Source organism: Apus apus, chromosome 2 (assembly GCF_020740795.1).
Source record: "Apus apus isolate bApuApu2 chromosome 2, bApuApu2.pri.cur, whole genome shotgun sequence".
Taxonomy (NCBI): Eukaryota; Metazoa; Chordata; class Aves; order Apodiformes; family Apodidae; genus Apus; species Apus apus.
The window spans coordinates 152,916,114-152,934,396 of record NC_067283.1 but is presented as its reverse complement, the minus strand read 5'-3'; the positions used below and the strand labels follow the sequence as shown (position 1 = coordinate 152,934,396).

The 18,283-nt window shown below is 39.5% G+C and overlaps 1 protein-coding gene across 3 annotated transcripts in view; it reads left to right on the top strand.

Annotated features, from left to right (window-relative positions):
* The window catches only part of PTK2 (protein tyrosine kinase 2), a 219,306-nt gene that overhangs the window by 41,117 nt on the left and 159,906 nt on the right, over positions 1-18,283 (top strand). For all 3 annotated transcript variants that reach the window (XM_051612464.1, XM_051612462.1, XM_051612463.1), the window contains one exon: positions 3,315-3,341. The gene's annotated coding sequence lies outside the window, so the exon portion shown is untranslated. The remainder of the gene's footprint in view (positions 1-3,314; positions 3,342-18,283) is intronic.

Genomic DNA, 18,283 nt, shown 5'->3' with positions numbered 1-18,283 from the left:
CTTTGTAGCAGATGGGAAATGTGAGGTGAGTTCCTGGTGTGCAGCTGTAAATGTGGTTTGGGTGGCAGCAGTCACACACATTCAGGGAGCAAGTTGTAGGAGAAAAGTCACTCCAGACCTCCATCACGTGAGGGAATCCTTACCACCAGGAGAGCTTCCCCAGGTGCTCTCAAGTCTCTTTGTTTTTTTTCTCTTCAAATTTCAGAACTGATTTACTTTATCCTTTATAGAGACCTGAATACTATAATGTGCTCAGAAAAGGGGAAGGTCTTGCACAGTAAAGAAGGCAAGTTTGTAAATGTGATCTGAAAGGAGTAGCTACCTAAACAGTCTCTGTTGACTTCTCAGTGAAGGAAGTATTTAAAAATGTTGCCAGAGTCCACTGATGTTCTCCAGTGTTAGATGTTAAATGAAAACCATATTTGGAGAATAAAGCTAAGAAGTTTCAAGCCAGAAAAGATTAGAGAGTGCTGGGGAGACAGGAGAGAGCCAAGGGAAAGAAACATCATTGAAGTTCCTGATGTGACTCTGCAGCTCCTAAAAATACATAAAGGTAATGAACATTCACTTACTGTTGCAGTGTCTGGATTTGCTTTTTCTATGTGTTTGTGTAATTTTTACTTTTATCCTCGGAATTGTGTTTGCTTCCTTTATGCTATTAGGAATTGATGGTTTCTGTAGTGGCTGGTGTTTGCCAGAAGTGAGAGGACCTTAATCTTGATGGAAATCTTGGAAAAATATGATACAAGTACCTTGCTAAGAGCATTTATACAATTTTGAGTAGACTGATATGACCTTCAGACTTAAATTTCTTTCGTCCTACTTGTAAAAACCAGTCTCTCTCACACTACATTGTAGTAGATAATGTGTACCTTCAGGAAGCTGTTCAGTGTACTTGCCCCAGAAGGGTAGCATCTTTTCAGTTAGGGAACTAATTTGCAGTGGAACATGGAAGTAGGAAATCATTACAGTGTTCAACTTAAATATAGTAACAGTGTTGATCTTGTTGGTATCCCATTTGGTTAGATCCCAGGGCAGTAATGGGATTTCTGTGAATGCTGGTGCCCGTGTGGGGAGAGATCACAGTAGAAAGAGCAGCTCAGGTGTTAAGGACAAACACTAGAACACGATCAGGACTTCCTTAAATCAAAAATATGTCTCTCTTAGCTGCAGAGCTTTCCCTGGAGCTGTTTGAAATGGCATGGCTAAGATCCTGAAATGTAAATTAAATGTTTTCTGCCTGTTTGTCTGTATATGAGAATGTATTTTTCTGGTGGTTATGTTTACCTTTATTTTCTTGAAATCTCTTGTGGAAGCACATTTAAACAACCAGTCTCCTTCAAGAGTAATAGGGGCTGGGATAAAACATTTTCAGTAGATCAAGAATTAAAAGAAAATTTTAATGCTTCTTATTTTTTATAGTAACTTAATTTTTTCAGTGTTCTTTAATTTTCATTATACATGTAATTTACGGATGAATTTCTATCACTGTAGAAAAACTAAAATAAACCATGGTCTTTTCTACCCTATTTTAGTTGGTTTACTCAGGTGGCTGCAGTTGTTCATATTCTATATGCTAGTGCAAACAGGAATTTTTTTTGCCTCTTTATTAAAAAAGCACATAGAAACTACTGAACATATATAAGCAGCCAAAAAGATGCAATGCTTCCCTTCGTTTAACTTTCCAAATTAATTGCAACACATTTTGCTGCCAGAAGAAAGCTCCGTTCCATACACACTGCTCTGGAGCTGTTGCAAGAGGTGACTTGGGATTTTTCCTTCCTGCAGTTTGTGCATTTTCTTCCTCTCTGGATTTCTCTTCAGGACATTTCTTATTGCATAAGAAGGTTTTGTTCTTAAGCAGACATCATGATGGGCATCTTTTTAATGTACCTTACTATCTTACTAAGCTTTGTATGTTAAATAAAGCATGCTAGATTTTCTGGGTTTTGTGGTATCCTATTGTTTTTTTTTCATTTTGTGTTGGAAGTGTGTTCCAGCTGCCATTGTTGAAATGCCATTTTGCTGTCTCCTTAGAGTACTACAGGTAATTTTTGAAATTTTTAGTAGGCTTGCCTTTAAATTTTGGGTGTAATTCTCTTTGGTGTTCAGGCTTTATCATGTTTTGCAGCCTTGGTAAGCAAAAGCAAACATGATGTTAAGAATCTGCTGTTGAGAGCGGGGCTAATAAATTCATTAAGCCTTGTGATTTCTTCAAATGGGTAGGAAGGCAGTGACCATCTGCCCTGATAATCTGTGAATCTGTTCCACTTGCAGTACTTAACGGTTAAAGTTCAATTTCCACATGGAATTTGTACCTATTGCTACAATTTTATTACTCAATATTGTTGCATTGTTGTCTCCTTTAAACTAAATAACTGTGCAGACCTTTTTCTTAGGTTTAGTTCAGTTCCTTGTTTATTTTACTAGTTTTCCTTTCTTGCTCCCTGCCCCCCGTGTATTTATTTCAGCTGTTGTGAGCTCCTTGTGTGTCTCCAGTCCTCAGCCTTACAAATTTGGAGTAATCCTTGCTTTCTAGTTTTTTGTGGGTTCTTTGTTCTGAGCTCTGATCAGCACCTCAAGTCCCAGTTATGATTATGTGTACTGACATGTCAAGTAGATGTATAAAAAGGCAGAAGGAATATAATGAGTTATAGTTTATATAATTCTCTGTCTAGGAAAAATTAGTGTATAAGCATTTATACCTGTCTTTCTTTAGGATATAATTTTTAGATGATCTCTTCACACTCTTGAGACAGTGGTTCTTGTAAAGTTGATTGCAGCTCAAGGACAACCTTTGCATTTACTGTGAAAATGTTCAGAAAGGGTCCCTCATGTTCCTCAGTGACAAAAATCGGGTTCTTTTAATATTAATTATTGTGTTCCATGCTTACCCATTTGTAAGCTTTGACTACCTTTTCCCTAAAGGTTTAAGAATACAGTAATGCCCTCTTGATATGGAAAGACTAACCCTGACACTCACAGCTCTGAAATGATGTAGGTGATGATGGTGAAATCTGTCTGTAACACTTAATTGGTGCGTAGTGACCTGTATTCTGCTGTAATAATTACACATTGCCTGGCAGTGTAATCTTTGTCCGTCATTTAGGTGGGCAAAACATAATCTTGTTAGTGAGCAGGGTGAGGCAAGGAGAAAGCTTTTGATTTGCATGTGGCATGCCCAGCAGCTAGCAAATTGTTTCAGGTAATTTGTTTCATTGAACAAGTACAGCCTTGCAGAAAGATGATGAGGCCAATGCAATTTTAGAGCTATTTTTTCCATTGTTTCTAAATGTATTTCTTTATTGTTACAGATATCTCAAGACTTCCCTTGCCAGCAGGTAAGTTCTCCTCTTTCATTTATGTCTTGATGTGACAGCAGGCAGCTTTTAAGGGCTTGCTTCCAATATAGTAATGCTTTTATATAATCAGAGTATCAGTTCTTATTGGCACTCTCATGGTACTTAGTCATGTGGGGATCTGAGGTCAAAACAAAACCTGTTGAGGTACAGATTTTTTATACATTTAAATAGTTTATTTTGACAAGGGGAGGAGGTAACTGAGATATAAGTATATGCAGTTGTTAAATATGCGTGTGATATAGTTAAGGCTTAAAACAGCTCAGCACAGCATGTGATACAGCTGCCAGAAGAACAGATTAGCAACAGCCACAAATAGAATTAGTGGGGAATCAGAGGGACAAGGTGTAAGGCAACGTGGATGAGTGGAAGGAATCTCTTCAGGTGGTAGTGGGCAAGGAAACAGACACATTCATTTGCTTGGAGTCACAGGTCATTTGTGCCAGAGCTGGAAATATCCCTTTGCTCTGTTGGACATTTGTCTCCTATCAGTGGTGTTCAAAAACATTTAAAAATAAACAGCCCCAAAACAACAAAACTGAACAAAAAGCCCCAACTCTTAACATATTAAAAAGCTCCAAACCAAAACTCTAAAGCCCACAAAAAACCCACCCCAAACCCAAAAGACCTGATTTTAAAAAAATAACTATTTTTTGTCTATTGTTTGATACATTTGGTCCTTAATTAAGTGTTCAGCTTTATAAATTCACTTGTGCTGCAGGCTCAAATTATGCTGTGACCGGAATGATGATGTCTTCTGTTCCCCAGTGTTTTGTCCACCTATTCACAGCTTGTAATAACAGTTCTAGGATCATAATAACGTGGTTTTGCTCCTGCTTGAGCAAGGGGAGGCTGCCTTTTGTCATAATTTTGCATGGTGGTTTTGCTTGTGTGTCCATTCTTTTATTCCTTCTTACTGAGATGTGTTTCATATCTGCCCACAAGATACTTTATGCAAGTGAGTATCTGAAGTAATAAGGGTACTTAGTCAATAGGAATCTGCTCTGGAGGTAGTTCCTCTTTCCTGTTTGAATCAAATGGCAATTTCAATTAAAAGCTTGATAGCTGATATGTTCTAGTCTTTCCACAAGAACATAAGAGTGGCTGTTCTGGAAAAAAACAATGATTGCTTGAAGCAGTGAAGAGACCTGTGAATGGGGAGAAAAACTGTGGGCTTTGGTTTTTGTTGTAGTTGGTTTCTTTCTTTTAAGGAAGGCATCCTGAAAGTGATTGAGTGCTGAGAGCAGTTGTCAGGAAGGCAAGTACTTGTGGAAAATATTGGAGAAATAAGTGCCTGGTCTTTAGTCAGGCTGACAGGAAAACAGGAGGTGGTGTGGTTTTATTTCTGCAGCTCTTAAAGATGTGATGAAACTATTCCGAGTTTCCATTTGGGACGTGAGGAGGTTGTTTGATATTGTGAATCTGAGTCACAACCAGCTTATTCTTTTCAATTTGGATATGTGTGTGGGAGTATCCTAATTGTCCTTTGCAGCTGTGTCATCGAAGTCCTGCTAGAGGGCAACAATTTGCCCAGTTTGGAATGGTAACCTTCTTTTGTGGTAAGGCAAGAGGCCTTTATAGAGGGTAGAAAAGCTGTACACATGGCTTGTCGTAGCAGGGATCTGACAGTATTCAGTGATGAGCAAACTAAAGAAACTGTTTTAAAAGCATGTTCAAAATATTGTCAAAAGAGAAGGATTTATCAGATGGAGGTCTGACTTGTCCTGTGTTATTCCAGTGTTGTCATTAATGACCATGGTGATGGATTATGGGCCTATAAAATGTGTCAGTAACACCAATACAAAATTGGATTATATGATTGAAATTCAAAATACTTTTGACAAAGTGGACAAAAGATAGCATGCATTTGAACAGAGATGAGATTCTGTCTTCAAATGGAAATCTTTAATCATCAGAGCCCTTCACTTGCAATTAATAATGGTATTATTTTGAGGTTTTTTTTGGGTGCCACTTTTAGCAATGGACGACAGATGTCACTAGAAATGCTGTCACTTTTGCCACCTGGTTTTAATGCTCTAAATTTGCATCAGAATACATTTGGGGGGGTTACAATGACTGAAGATTCACAATAGAGAGGAGATGACTTAAAATGGTCTTTATTGGTAGTGCCCTGTTTGAGATTATATTACATGTAAAGTCATTGTCAGTGGTGTACAAATGTCATCCAGAACACTTCCTTTTTGCTTCGATTCCATAGGAAAATCTCCTTTTTAAGGAAAAATGTTTGTATGTTGTTGAATACATGAATTGATGAGGCCATTAGCTAAATCATTATTCAGGAGAGTTGTCCTACATTAATCTGGATCACTGCTTTGGGTATCTTGGTTTTTTACTACCTTGAAATTGAGGCCATGGACACGAGGATAGAGAATTTTTGGAATGTGAACCAGTTGGAGGGCAACTTGCTAGAATATGACCATTTCCAAGCCCGATGGAGAACACAGCACTCCTGTCTGTATGTGAAGTTGTCTTGGAACACGAGTGTGGTCACACTACGCTGGGAGGAATGAAAGACTAGTTTCCTTTGGTAAATGTAGTTAAACTTGGCCTGTTGGCACTGCTGGGATTACAAACTGTTGGGACAAAATCCCTCCTGGACTTTGTCACCATCTGAATTTTTTAACAGGTATGGTTGTGATGGAGGTGACTTCTCTTCAGACTTGGTCCTTTGTTCTTGATCCTGTCATGCAAATGAGTATTCATTACCAGAATGAAGACATAGTAAGAAACCAAAAAGCTGTACCAGAGAATGATACCAGACAGCCAGAGGGGAATAAAAAGAAATTAAATAAACATGTTTATACTGGATTTTCATTTAAAAATGGCACAAAATATTCTCCCAGGATGGAATCTTAAGTACAGACACTTGTTCCTGATGACTCTGGCCTTCAGAGAACATCTGGTGAGCTGAGTAAAATCTTGCTGTCTCCTTGTATAAGGTATTGAAAAATTAATAAGAAATTAGTATCCTCTCTGTAGCTTGATTCTGGATACGCATATATTTTAAATATGATGGGTTTGTGTGCATTTTTCTGTTGTATAATGTACAATTTAGGTAGAATCATAGAATCATAGAACTATTCAGGTTGGAAAAGCCCCTTGGGATCACCGAGTCCAACCTTCATCCCTGCTCTACAAAGTTCTCCCCTAAACCAGATCCACCAACACCACATCCAAATGACCCTTAAACACATCCAGGGATGGTGACTCCACCACCTCCCTGGGCAGCCTGTTGCAGTGTCAGACCACTCTTTCTGTGAAAAAATATTCCTAATGTCCAGTCTAAACCTGCCCTGGTGCAGTTTGAAGCCATTTCCTCTTCTTCTGTCGCTAATTACCTGTGAGAAGAGACCAGCACCAACCTCTCTACAATGACCTTTCAGGTAGTTGCAGAGACTGATGAGGTCTCCCCTCAGCCTCCTCTTCCTCAGACTAACCATTCCCAGCTCCTTCAAGCCTTCTTCATAAGGTTGATTCTCCGGGCCCTTCACCAGCTTTGTTGCCCTCCTCTGTCCTCGCTCTAGCACCTCGAGATCTCTCTTGAATTGAGGTGCCCAAAACTGGACACAACACTCCAGGGGTGGCCTCACCAGTGCTGAGGACAGGGGGACAATCACCTCTCTAGTTCTGCTGGTCACACTATTTCTAATCCAAGCCAGGATGCCACTGGCTTTCTTGGCCACCTGGGCACACTGCTGGCTCCTGTTCAGCCGCTTGTCAGTTAGAACCCCAGGTCCTTTTCTGCCAGACACTTTCCAGCCACGCTTCCCCAAGCCTGGAGCGTTGCCTGGGGTTGTTGTGGCCCAAGTGCAGGACCCAGCACTTGGCCTTGTTGAAGCCCAAACCGTTGACATTAGCCCGATGATCTAATCTATCCAAGTCTCCCTGTAGAGCCTCCCTATCCTCATGCAGATCAACACTCCCACCCAGCTTGGTGCCATCTGCAAACTTACTGATGATACACTCTATGTACTTATCAAGATCATCAATAAAGATGTTAAACAGAAACAGTCCCAACACTGAGCCCTGAGGACACCACTTGTGACTGGCCCCAGCTGGATCTGACCATCTCTCTTTGGGTCCAACTGTCCAGCCAGTGCTTGATCCAACAGATCGTGTGCTCATCCAGGCCCTGAGCAGCCAGGTTTTTTATGAGAGTTCTATGGGGAACTATATCAAATGCTTTTTGGAGGTGCAGATAGACAATATCCACAGCCTTTCCCTTGTCCAATAGTTGGGTCATCAGGTAAATACTATCTGCACAAAGTCATTGTTACCTTGAAATCTTAAATTATTTTGGAACTATTTTTAGTTCCAAGTGTTCATTTAGAACAAAAAAAAAAATTGTTACAGTTTCAGCTCAAAACAAAGAAATTTGTTCTGAATTGAAAACATGTTCTCATTCAGTCTTTAGTGTTTGTAGCCTTGCTTCTTATGTAAGGCCTGCTAGTGATCCATTTAATTAAACCAGATTAATCTCCTGGCACCCTCCAAAGCAGCAGTGACTCAAAACAATCTGCTGCTGCTTTTTCTCTTGCCTACCAGAGACAAGGTGGGGTGTTGAACACTGTGCTGTGTAATTGAATCTTCCTCATCCTAAATCTACAACTGCCTGTGTGATGAACTTAAATATAAATGTAGGCTCTTGAAATGCAACATAGCTTTTTTTCAGACTGGAATGAAGGAAAAAAAAAACAACAACCCAAAAAAACCCAACAACCAAACATCCGCCAAAAAAACCAACAACAAACCAAAACCTGTGGATATTTTCTATGATGTCAAAAGTTGGACAATTAAAAAACAGTTGAGGAATTGTCAGGTGAAGTAGCAGTAGCAAGAACTGACAGAACTGAGCATGTGCAGAATTGCTAAAATGTTCATGTGTATTGCAGGGGGCAATAAATTATGCATTGATTATTCATGCAGCTAAGAAGCAACTCGACAACATGAGCAGAGAACTGTTCATGTCCCTGCTTAAAGGGGAAAAAAAGTAACCAATGGTGTAGCCAAGAGTAGATATTGGCTTTTTGATTTGTCACTTCAGTTTTAAATAAGAGCTAAATACAAGCTGCTCTAAGAGGGAATAGTTCCTCTCATGTCTGAATATCTGACCTGGTGCCCAAAAGATTATACAAGGAAACCTGTGCTGTCTTTTTCACTAAAAGCAGTATTTTTAGTAATCCCTTTGAATAACAGGACTTATTTTTTCCTTCTAAGGGATCTTTGCAGATTTTACTAAGCATTCTGATTGTATCCAACATTAAACATAGTTTTCATGTTTTTGTAATGGGTTTGGTTGTAATTTTTTTTTTTAATTTGCACTTAAATTGAGGTAGTTTTATAATTGAAAGAGTATGGAACTTACAACTTTGCAGTTTGTGAAATGTTAGTGCCATCAAGTTAGAGTAGTTGTTTGCTTGCCCCTTATGGTTCAGAAGATGTGAGAAGGCTTTTCTTCCTTTGTTGCAAATCTGCCTAACAGTTTTAATTCTTTTCACTACCAGGGAGGTATGTGCTATTTCTAAACTTCCAAATACTGTATCACAAAACTTGTATTATTACTGGATAAGATTATTGCTGACAAAACTTAAATACTACTTTGAGGAAGTTTAGCAACTGAGATCTTGAAATTAAATCTGCCCGTTTGCAAGCCTTTCTAGTGACATTTTCCATGCTTATTTTGGCTGCCCGTTTGACACTGTCCTCTTCCTTGCACTCCCATCATTGTTTTATAACTAATGTGCACACTGGTCAATAGCAACAGCATGGTTTAGTTAAAAAAAGGTGATATTTTTATTGGTGAGCCTGACTTATAGAATCATTAAGGCTGGAAAAGACCTTCAAGATCGAGTCCAACCATAATCCAGCTACCACAACCACTAAACTATATCCTGAAGTGCCACATCTAAACACTTCTTGTACACCTGCAGGGATGGTGACTCCACCACCTCCCTGGGCAGCCCATTCCAATGCCTCACCCCTCTTTCAGTAAAGAAATTTCTCCTAATATCCAACCAAAACCTCCCCTGGTACAACTTTAACCCGTTTCCTCCCATCCTCACACTAGATACTTGGGAGACCAACAGCAGCCTCTCTACAACCTCCCTTCAGGTAGTTGTAGAGAGCAGTAAGATCTCCCCTGAGCCTTCTCTTCTTCAGACTAAACAACCCCAGTTCCCTGGGGTTGCCCCTCATAGGACATACCCTCTAAACCCCTCACCAGCCTTGTTGCTATTCTCTGGACAGGATGTGAGAGGATGAGACATATTAAACACCACACTAGAATTTAGTTAACATTTCTTGGTTTTCCTTTAGAATTCAGTGTTATTACTAATATTTTATTTGTAGTGGCTGGCCTTCACCTGGACTTGAATCTGCTGATCACAATGGTTTCTGGGTCATCTCAATGTCTGTTTGTTTAGTCCATGCTACATTGGTTTCTCTACTAGAATGTTGTCAAGGGGAGACAGTGTTGAAAGCCTTGCTGAAATAGAGAGGAACTACACCCCCTTGCCCACCAGGCTAGTACTTTCATCATAGACTCCTGTTGTGTTGGTCAGGTATTATTTCCCCTTCATATATCCATGCTGACTACTTTGGATCACTTTTTTGTCTTCACATGTTTAGAAATGGCTTCCAGGGTTATTTGCTGCATCCCCTCGTGAGGGTAACTGCCAGCCTGAAGCTACCCAGACCCTCCCTCGTGCTTCTTGAAGACATGAGTTCCATTTGCTTTCTTCCAGCTGTCAGGAACCTCCCCCATTTGGCTTGACAGTCTGTAAAATGGTTTCTAGTTAAGAAATTTGCTCTGGGTGCAGACTGGCTTTTTTCTGGGAGTATATGTAAGGATAGAAACATGCAATGGCTTGGGTTGGAAGGGATCATCTAGGTCCAACCCCCCATGTCATGGGCAGGGACACCTCCCACTTGACCAGGTTGTTCCAAGCCCCATCCAACCTGCCCTTGAACACTTCCAGGGACAGAGGAAAGAGGAGATGGGGTGGAAGGAACCTCAATATAGAGTATTGAAAGTAGGATACAAAAAAACCCCAATTCAGGACATAAATCAGGAGTATTGGGAATGATGTGGCACCCCTAATTGCTTTAGTCTGTTTTGATGCTCAAAATTCTGTGATTCAAATAGTTTCTAGAATTCAAATAAGATGAAATGTGATAAATTTATCACTTAATGGGACTATGGCATGATTGCCTGAGGGAGGGAGTAGGAGTTAATGACATGAAAGATCCTTGGAGCCCTGTGTTCCTGTGGATGTTAATAAACTGGGTTAATAGTCTTGAGAGATTAAAACAATCAAATAAACAAACAAAAAAGGCAGCTGATCAAGACATTCCTTTATCATTTCCTTTATGCTGTGAGGATTGTTCTTGATTACTCCTATGTAGTCACCTTGAAGTGGAAGAATCCCCATAGTCAAGGGTCCACCATGTACAAATTTTATCCCTTGAATATACATTATGTAAAATTTTTGCTTCTTGTTTTTTTTCTCATTGTTATTTTATAACAAATTGGACATTTTTATCTTCTTCCTTAGAAGTTAAAATTACAAATTATGTCTTCAGAATAGTAATTTTGCAGTTTGAAGGGATAAGGATACTCTTCCTAGGGAAAAATGTTCAGTTTTTTTTGAAAGTGACAAAAAAAAGGTGTGAGTGAGCACCAGTGCTGCTCTGCTCTAGATAACTTGAAATATTCCAATTCCAGTTTTGAATTAAGTCATCTGCACATATTCTCTGTTCTTTTAGATAGTGTCCTTAATTTTATTCCTAGATTGGAAAGTTTGTTTTAAAATCACAGGGGACCTCTGGGTTGGAAGGGACCTCTGAAGATCAAGTCCAGTCCCCCTGCTGCAGCAGGAACACCCAGGGCAAGGCACACAGGAACTTGTCCAGATGGGTCTTGAAAGTCTCCAGAGAAGGAGACTCCACAACCCCTCTGGGCAGCCTGTCCCAGGGCTCTGTCACCCTCACAGGAAAGAAGTTCTTCCTCATGTTGAGCTGGAACTTCCTGTGTTGTCACTTGGTGCCATTTCTCCTCGTCCTGTCGCAGGGCACCAGTGAAAAGAGACTGGCCCTTTGTTGACACCCACCCTTCAGATATTTCTAGACGTGAATAGATCCCCTCTCAGTCTTCTTTTCTCAAGACTAAACAGCCCCAGGTCTCTTAGCCATTTAGAAATGCCAAGATTGTGTATATTCTCTCATTGAGGATGATGGACAAGAAACATGAGCTCTTCAGTGTCACACAGGCACCTCTTGACACTCCTCAGCCAGGCCTTCCAGGACAAGGTTTGTTCCTCTTCATTTGACAGATGGGTGTTCTATATCTCACATAATTAGGGATGCAGGGAAGGGGCATCGTGCAGCACTTTATTTAAAAAATACTAAGAGTTGGCATTCTTTTTTGGGGGGGAAACAAAACAAAACCATAAAACCACCCAACAACAAACCCAAGCAACGAAAATTCTGATAGAGCTTTTGGGCAAACTATAGAAGAAGAAAATACTGGGAATTCTTTGGGTATTGTTTGATTTGATTTTTTGTTTGTTTGTTTGTTTCTCCCTGCTGATAAGCATAACACTGTTGGAAAGGAAGGTTCCCCCCATCCCTCTGCCTTGTCAAGAAAATAAGGTGGCCATGCTAGAGGAATTGCCAGTTGGTTTTGATGAGACCCAAAATTTCCTTGGAGATGCTTTCTGTGGTGTCAAGAGTGTGTTACACATCAGGTTTTCAGAGCAGCAACTATGAAGTAAAGGAAGGGTGGGGATGACAGTGTGAGTGGAAGAAAGATTCTTAAAATCAAGTTGGATCTTGTGTGTTTGTTTTATTCAAAACATTAGTTGTCAGAGTGTGATTTTTGTTCTGTGAGACCTGGGTTGGGAGTGGCTTGGGATCTTCTCCCAAAACACACATAAGCTTGTTTGAAGTAGAACATCACACGCTACAGTGAACCAAGAGGAAAAACACCACATGGCTGAACTTTTATCAACTACTTCATTATAAGTTATGCCTAAAATGACCCGTAAATAAAATATTATATGAACTTTTGCTTAATTTGTTTTTACATCCTTGACAGCTTTTAATATATAGTTCCACTGTTCTTGCTTGTGCAGTTAGCTAAAAACTTTCTATTTATGCAGGGGTTTTTTGCTCAGCAGCGGTCTGGGAAAAGGAAGGAATGTAGATATTGTACCTACGACTTCTCTCCCTTCCCTTCTTTATTTTCAGGAGGTGAAGGATATATTTAAGAACATATCCAAACACCTTTTGATAGCTGTGATGGTTCCAGCAAGCATGGTTCCTGGAGGTCAATAATTTGAATATGAAAAATTACAGAAGTTTTGCCAGACATGCAGCTGATGTTCTTCACGTTTTCATATGGAAGGGTCAAGCTTAGAATAAGTCTGTTCTTGTAGCAAGCATATTTTTCTTCAGGACTTCATTCTGCCAAAGGGACAGAATAACAGAAGTGGGGTGTTAAATGCCTGTGCTTCCATTGTTGGGCTGGAGTAATGCTTGAGATGGATGTGAAACTCCCTAAGAAATTTGTTAGAAATGGTTTAACACAAAGATATTTTCCAGATTGTCTTCACTCACTAATTATGCCTTTAAAAAGATCTTTAAAGTTTCTGGTTTCTGTTCAGATTACTTTCTGGAATGGTTTCATGTGGTTTGATTATTTTTTTTTCCCCAGCAATTTATGCTAACTCTTCCCATGAAAGGCTTCATGTAGAGAACAATGGAAGTGTATTTTCAGGATTAAGAGGCTTTACGTTGTGATTCAGATTTACCTGCCTTTTAAACTCAATCTATAATGTCTGGCTGGACCAGGGTGTAAGCACATGTGGCTGTAGTGGTTTTCCTGCTTATCCTCCAGACACTTTACAAACACCTGCAGCAAAATGGTTCTGTGTCTTGGTGGAGCCAACTTCCATGGACTTGAAGAGCAACTGAACTGCTAATGAAAACATAGACTGCAAAACTAAGGTTTTAGTCTCAGTAGCACATTATTGATCAGCACTGAAATTGCTGCTGTTCCCTGGTCAAGGAGGACTAAAATGTGTTAGTAAAACTTTATGAGAGAGAAAGGTGGGGGAACCAAAATACACAGTGGGATGTTGGGGGTCCTCATGATTGTTGAGGTTCTGGAACATCAGTAACTGAATTACTGAGATTTTTTACTAGAACTTGTTTAAGAAGTAGTAGTTTTAAGTAGAAATTTGAAGGGCAATGATCTGGCTTTGTGTAATGGCCTTCAAAGCCTCGGGGAAAAGGAAATCTGTCCTTGTACCCCGAGGCAGAATTAATGGGTCATTCCTTGAAGGTACTTAGCTTATTGAGATGGCATTTCACAGGTGCTTCTGCAATTTAAATATTTTCACTATGCTTTTGTTTCAGGGTGTTTGAACTTCCCTTTCAGCAGTTTAAATTTACTACATTTTTGTTCTCCATGTCTTGGTGGCAGGGCAAGGCTTATAGTCTTCCTCTCTTGAGTGTCATAAAGCTCTCTTGAGCTCTCATAAAGCTTGAGTAATGTGTCTTGGTTGAAGTGCATCCAATGGGATTATGGAGACCAGTACCCCAGGTTTTTGGAAGTGATGCTCGACAGCTCAGTACCATGCAAGAGATGAGCTCTTGGCCCTGTTAGATATTGTTACATGCAGACAGTGTTGATCTGTGATGTTTGGTAATGTAGGCCATTCAGGCTGCCATCAGAAAGAGGGTGGTTTTTTTGGTGGCTTTTATGTTCTGTCTACCATTTGAAGACATAGGATACTTATTGACTATCCCTTCCCTTAGATCTGAAAAAGGGCTATACCCAAAATTTTAGCTCTTTTCCAGCTGCATCAGTTGGTCATCCTGCCTAGTTTAATTTTTATTAAATAGCAATTGAATGTGTTTTCAGCTTCATCAAAACACTGCCTTTTGTGCTGAAGTTTTCCCAAGTCAAAGGATAAAGTTTAGTACACTTAAAGTTCAGCTGAATTAGGAGCTACAGAGAAGAGATTGCATTGGTCTGCTGATAAATCTATGTATTATAAAAGGATGCAGATGGGGGTATTTGCTGTCTTTGCAACACAGAGTGCTCTTTCATCTAGTTGCACAGCTGGTTAGCTACACTAACTTGAGCTTCATTTGGTGGTGAGCTCCTGGAAGTCTTTTTAAAACTGAGCAACATGTTCTTGTGTTTTCTGAGCACTTTGATACCACCCTGCAGGCATCTTCCTAGGTAAACAGAGCTTGTTTGGCAGAACTGAGCTGAGGAAAAGCCTGTCTTGTCTAAGTGGAGGAACAAATGAGGCTATTTAAGGTGGTGGATTTTGCACTGAATAAAAGGATTTGTGTTACTTGGAGATGACCTTTGATTCCCCATAACAGGGCATAAAATGACTGCCTGAGGAATTGCTCCTTGAAAGTTTATTGCTGTTCTCATGAAGCAGCAATATAGGTGAAAGCTCTTGTAAAGGGAATGTTTCTTCTTGGTATAAAATTGGGAGAGGGTTGGATTAAAGTGAATAGGAAATGAATTTTCTGTGATACAGAGGCTCAGCTACACCTGAGCTCTGCTAGAGGTTCTCAGAAACAAAACATCAAACTATTTGTTGGGAGTTTTTTTATGCAAGAGGTTTTGAATCCAAATTATGCTAAATTGGAGAAGGAAAGGATTTTTTTGGGTATTTACCAATATTTTCTGTTTTTTAAGTATTTGCTTGATAAGCACATAAGTTGCTTGTTTAATAGAGCAGCCTTAGCAGAACTTTAAAAAGATGTTATATAAAAATTAATTTTTATTTTCTTTTTTGTTAGACGTAAAGGATGTCAACACTGGCTTGTTAATTTGTTTTGTAACACTGGAATTTTAAATTTAGATAGCTATTTGTGTTAGCCTATAGGTGTTTGTTTATACATAGTGGGATTTATGCTACGCTCATCCTTCACTAAGAAATGGAGTGTTAACTGTTCCACCAGTGCATTTTTAATATAAATGGAATAATGTTGCATTATTGTGAGCTCATGGATTATCTTTTAAATTCAGTTTGTAATTGCATTTAATGGTTTGGAAGTCTGAGTAGTTGCTAATGTTTGTTTTGTGTTTCATGTAACACTGGAAGTCTTTGAAAATGACATACTTTGTTCTGAGGTGCAGTGATACAGGTACAACTCTTAGTTGTAAACATCATTTTGGTAGGCTGTTGTTCTAACTTTGTATTTAGCATATGGAGGAGAAGCAGGACAAGGGAGACATGTCCAGACTACACCATTTCTGGTAAATCAACCCTCTGTGGCTGCACAGTTTTGGTTCTTCTGTGTAACCGGTTATTGGAGAGATGAGAGAGAAAGCAGCCCAGATATGAACAGTGAAGAGACTTGCTGACCCATAAGTAACTTCATTTTCCTATATCTCTCTTAGAAGATGTGACTAATTATTTCTAGGTTACCCTTGAATTAATGAAGAGGGGCTTCATAAGGTCAGCTGACCCACTCATGGATCCTTTCCACAGAACAAAAGCAATGCTTGCAGAACACTTTTCTTCTAAGGACCATCAAAGGAGTGGGGTCCTCCCCCTTCTCATACCTTCTGCTGTGTTTACCTCATAAACAGAAGGTTTTCCCTGTAAATAGAGGAAGCTTTATAAGCTCAGGAAGGGTTCTGGTCACCATCCTGGATAGCTTTGTCTCACTTCTCCTGTCACCCTTCCTTTTCTCCCCATCTGAGAAGGTCTAAGTTAACCAGTGCAAAGTGATGAGCACAGGGAGCCCATCAGAGAGCAAAATAAGACTTCATTTTGCAGTAAAACAAAGAGCAGGTTATGTAGGGTTCACTTTTTCCTTTTAGTTTTCCAGGTCTCCATGAAGCAGATTTTTGCTACGAGTACTGGAATTGTGAAGGAACTTCTCAAAGCTGTCTTAGGATAGCAAGAATTTTTTGTTTGTTTTAATTTTGTAAATAGCCTAGAACATGAAGAGGCAGAAGATTGGAATCAGTGCCCTAAGGAAGGAATAATTTAAGCCATAGTCATCTTTCATGGCACTGACTTGATATTTCTTTACTGTAAACCTTCAAAAGTACATGGGAGAAAGTGAGAGAATATGAGCAGGTTAGTCCACCCACAAGAAAATCTGCTACAACTTTCATGCCTGAAAATGAATACAACCCATATGGGTTTAAAAATGGCTAGTCTTCATTTATGAAATCATAAAAACAATGTTAACTTAGTGGACCTTCTAACATCTGTTGTCTTAACTTCATGGGCTAGGAGGCTACAGGCTGGCTGCTGTGCTGCTCAGCATCAGAGGATCCTTTGGGAAACTCCATTAACACTACATGGGCCCTGCTCTCTCCCAACATCATGCTCTGTTTCCCTTCCCCACCTCACCACTACCAACAGGTAGAGATTTGAAAATAAAACCATTGAATTCTGTCAACTACTATTTTAAAATGTAGTTCAGAGGACAGGAAGGCTAATTAGGTGACTGTGACCCAGAAAATAGGGAAGTGTTGGTTTAAAGCTCTGCCTTTTTAAGGAACACCCTATTAATACAGCTCACCAAATGAAGATGATAAATTCAGTACTGGATTGAATTTATGTCAGAAGAATGTCTAAGCAGAGATCCAAAGCAGTTCTTACTCTAGAATGAGTTCATGTTGGGATACTGGCATCTTCTTCTGGTCAGCTGAAGCACCTTCGTGTGAATGTTTCAGTGTATTTTCTTCTCTTACTGGCTGTTGACTGCCCCAGGTTGAAGCTCAGTCGTGTGGACTTCACTCTTGTACTTGCTCAAATCTCAAGCATTCTCTGATAAAGCCATCCTAAAGCAGGTACCACTGGAAGTTCAAAACAAGAGACTAAATTTCACAAATCCAGATTTTTCATTTAATTGGTAGAAACCCCACAAAAGAGCACTTTGCTTTCTAGACGATGACTGTTACTCTTAGTTTGCCTTTTAAAAAAAAAAATAAAAAAAAAATCTGAGGTTTAATTTCCTAAGTCCTCATTATCTTTTTCCTTCAGTAGAAAAATGGCTTTATTAATCTCGACTATGGAATTAGTTTGTTCATACAGCAAAGAGTCAAATGAATTCATGGAGACCATGTTGCTTTTCAGTTCTACTGAATTATTCCTGCCAGATGACTGGGCTTGGATTTTGACACTCAAAAGTAAAATGTCATTTGTCTTTCACTTTTATCTGTCAGAATGCTCACAGCTAAATAAGGAAGAACATCTCCAGTTGCAGTATAATGATGACTGAGCTTCTCAGTCTTCAGAGATCCTTGGAGTTTGTGAAACATGTCGCTCTTGTGCTCTTTTCTGTCCTTTGGCAAAGGACGTTCAGAAGACTGTTGGCTAGAGAAGATGAGGGTGGAGGGGCAAGGAGTTGCTCATGGGCAAGGGTGATAGATGTAGAGACCAGGGAATCCAAGGTGGATTTCCAACTCAGCCTTAGCAAATTTGAGCTTAGTGTAAGGAAGAATTTGGGAGCTGTAATTCCAGAGTTGATGAAATGCTGATATGCACCCTTTTTCAGTAGTTCCCGTGAACAAAGGAGATGATACTTGTTTGACTCTGGTTTAAACGAAACTTAAGGCAGATAATCTTTCCACTTTTAAATATTGTGCACACAAAATACTCGTAGTAATTACAAATGCCAACATGAGGAACCAGCTTGAGAGAATTAAGATTAATGAAGATCACAGTGCAGTTTCAATGTTTGGATAGCATCTTTGCAGAGTTCTGGGTACAAACATAGAAAAACAAGTGATTTAGGATGCATAAGACTGTCACATGAGCAACAAACATATTTTAATTTTTAGAGCAGTCATCAGGCATTCTTAGCTTTACAGGCTGCAATTGTCTCAGTAAAAAGCATTTGTGGCTTTACAG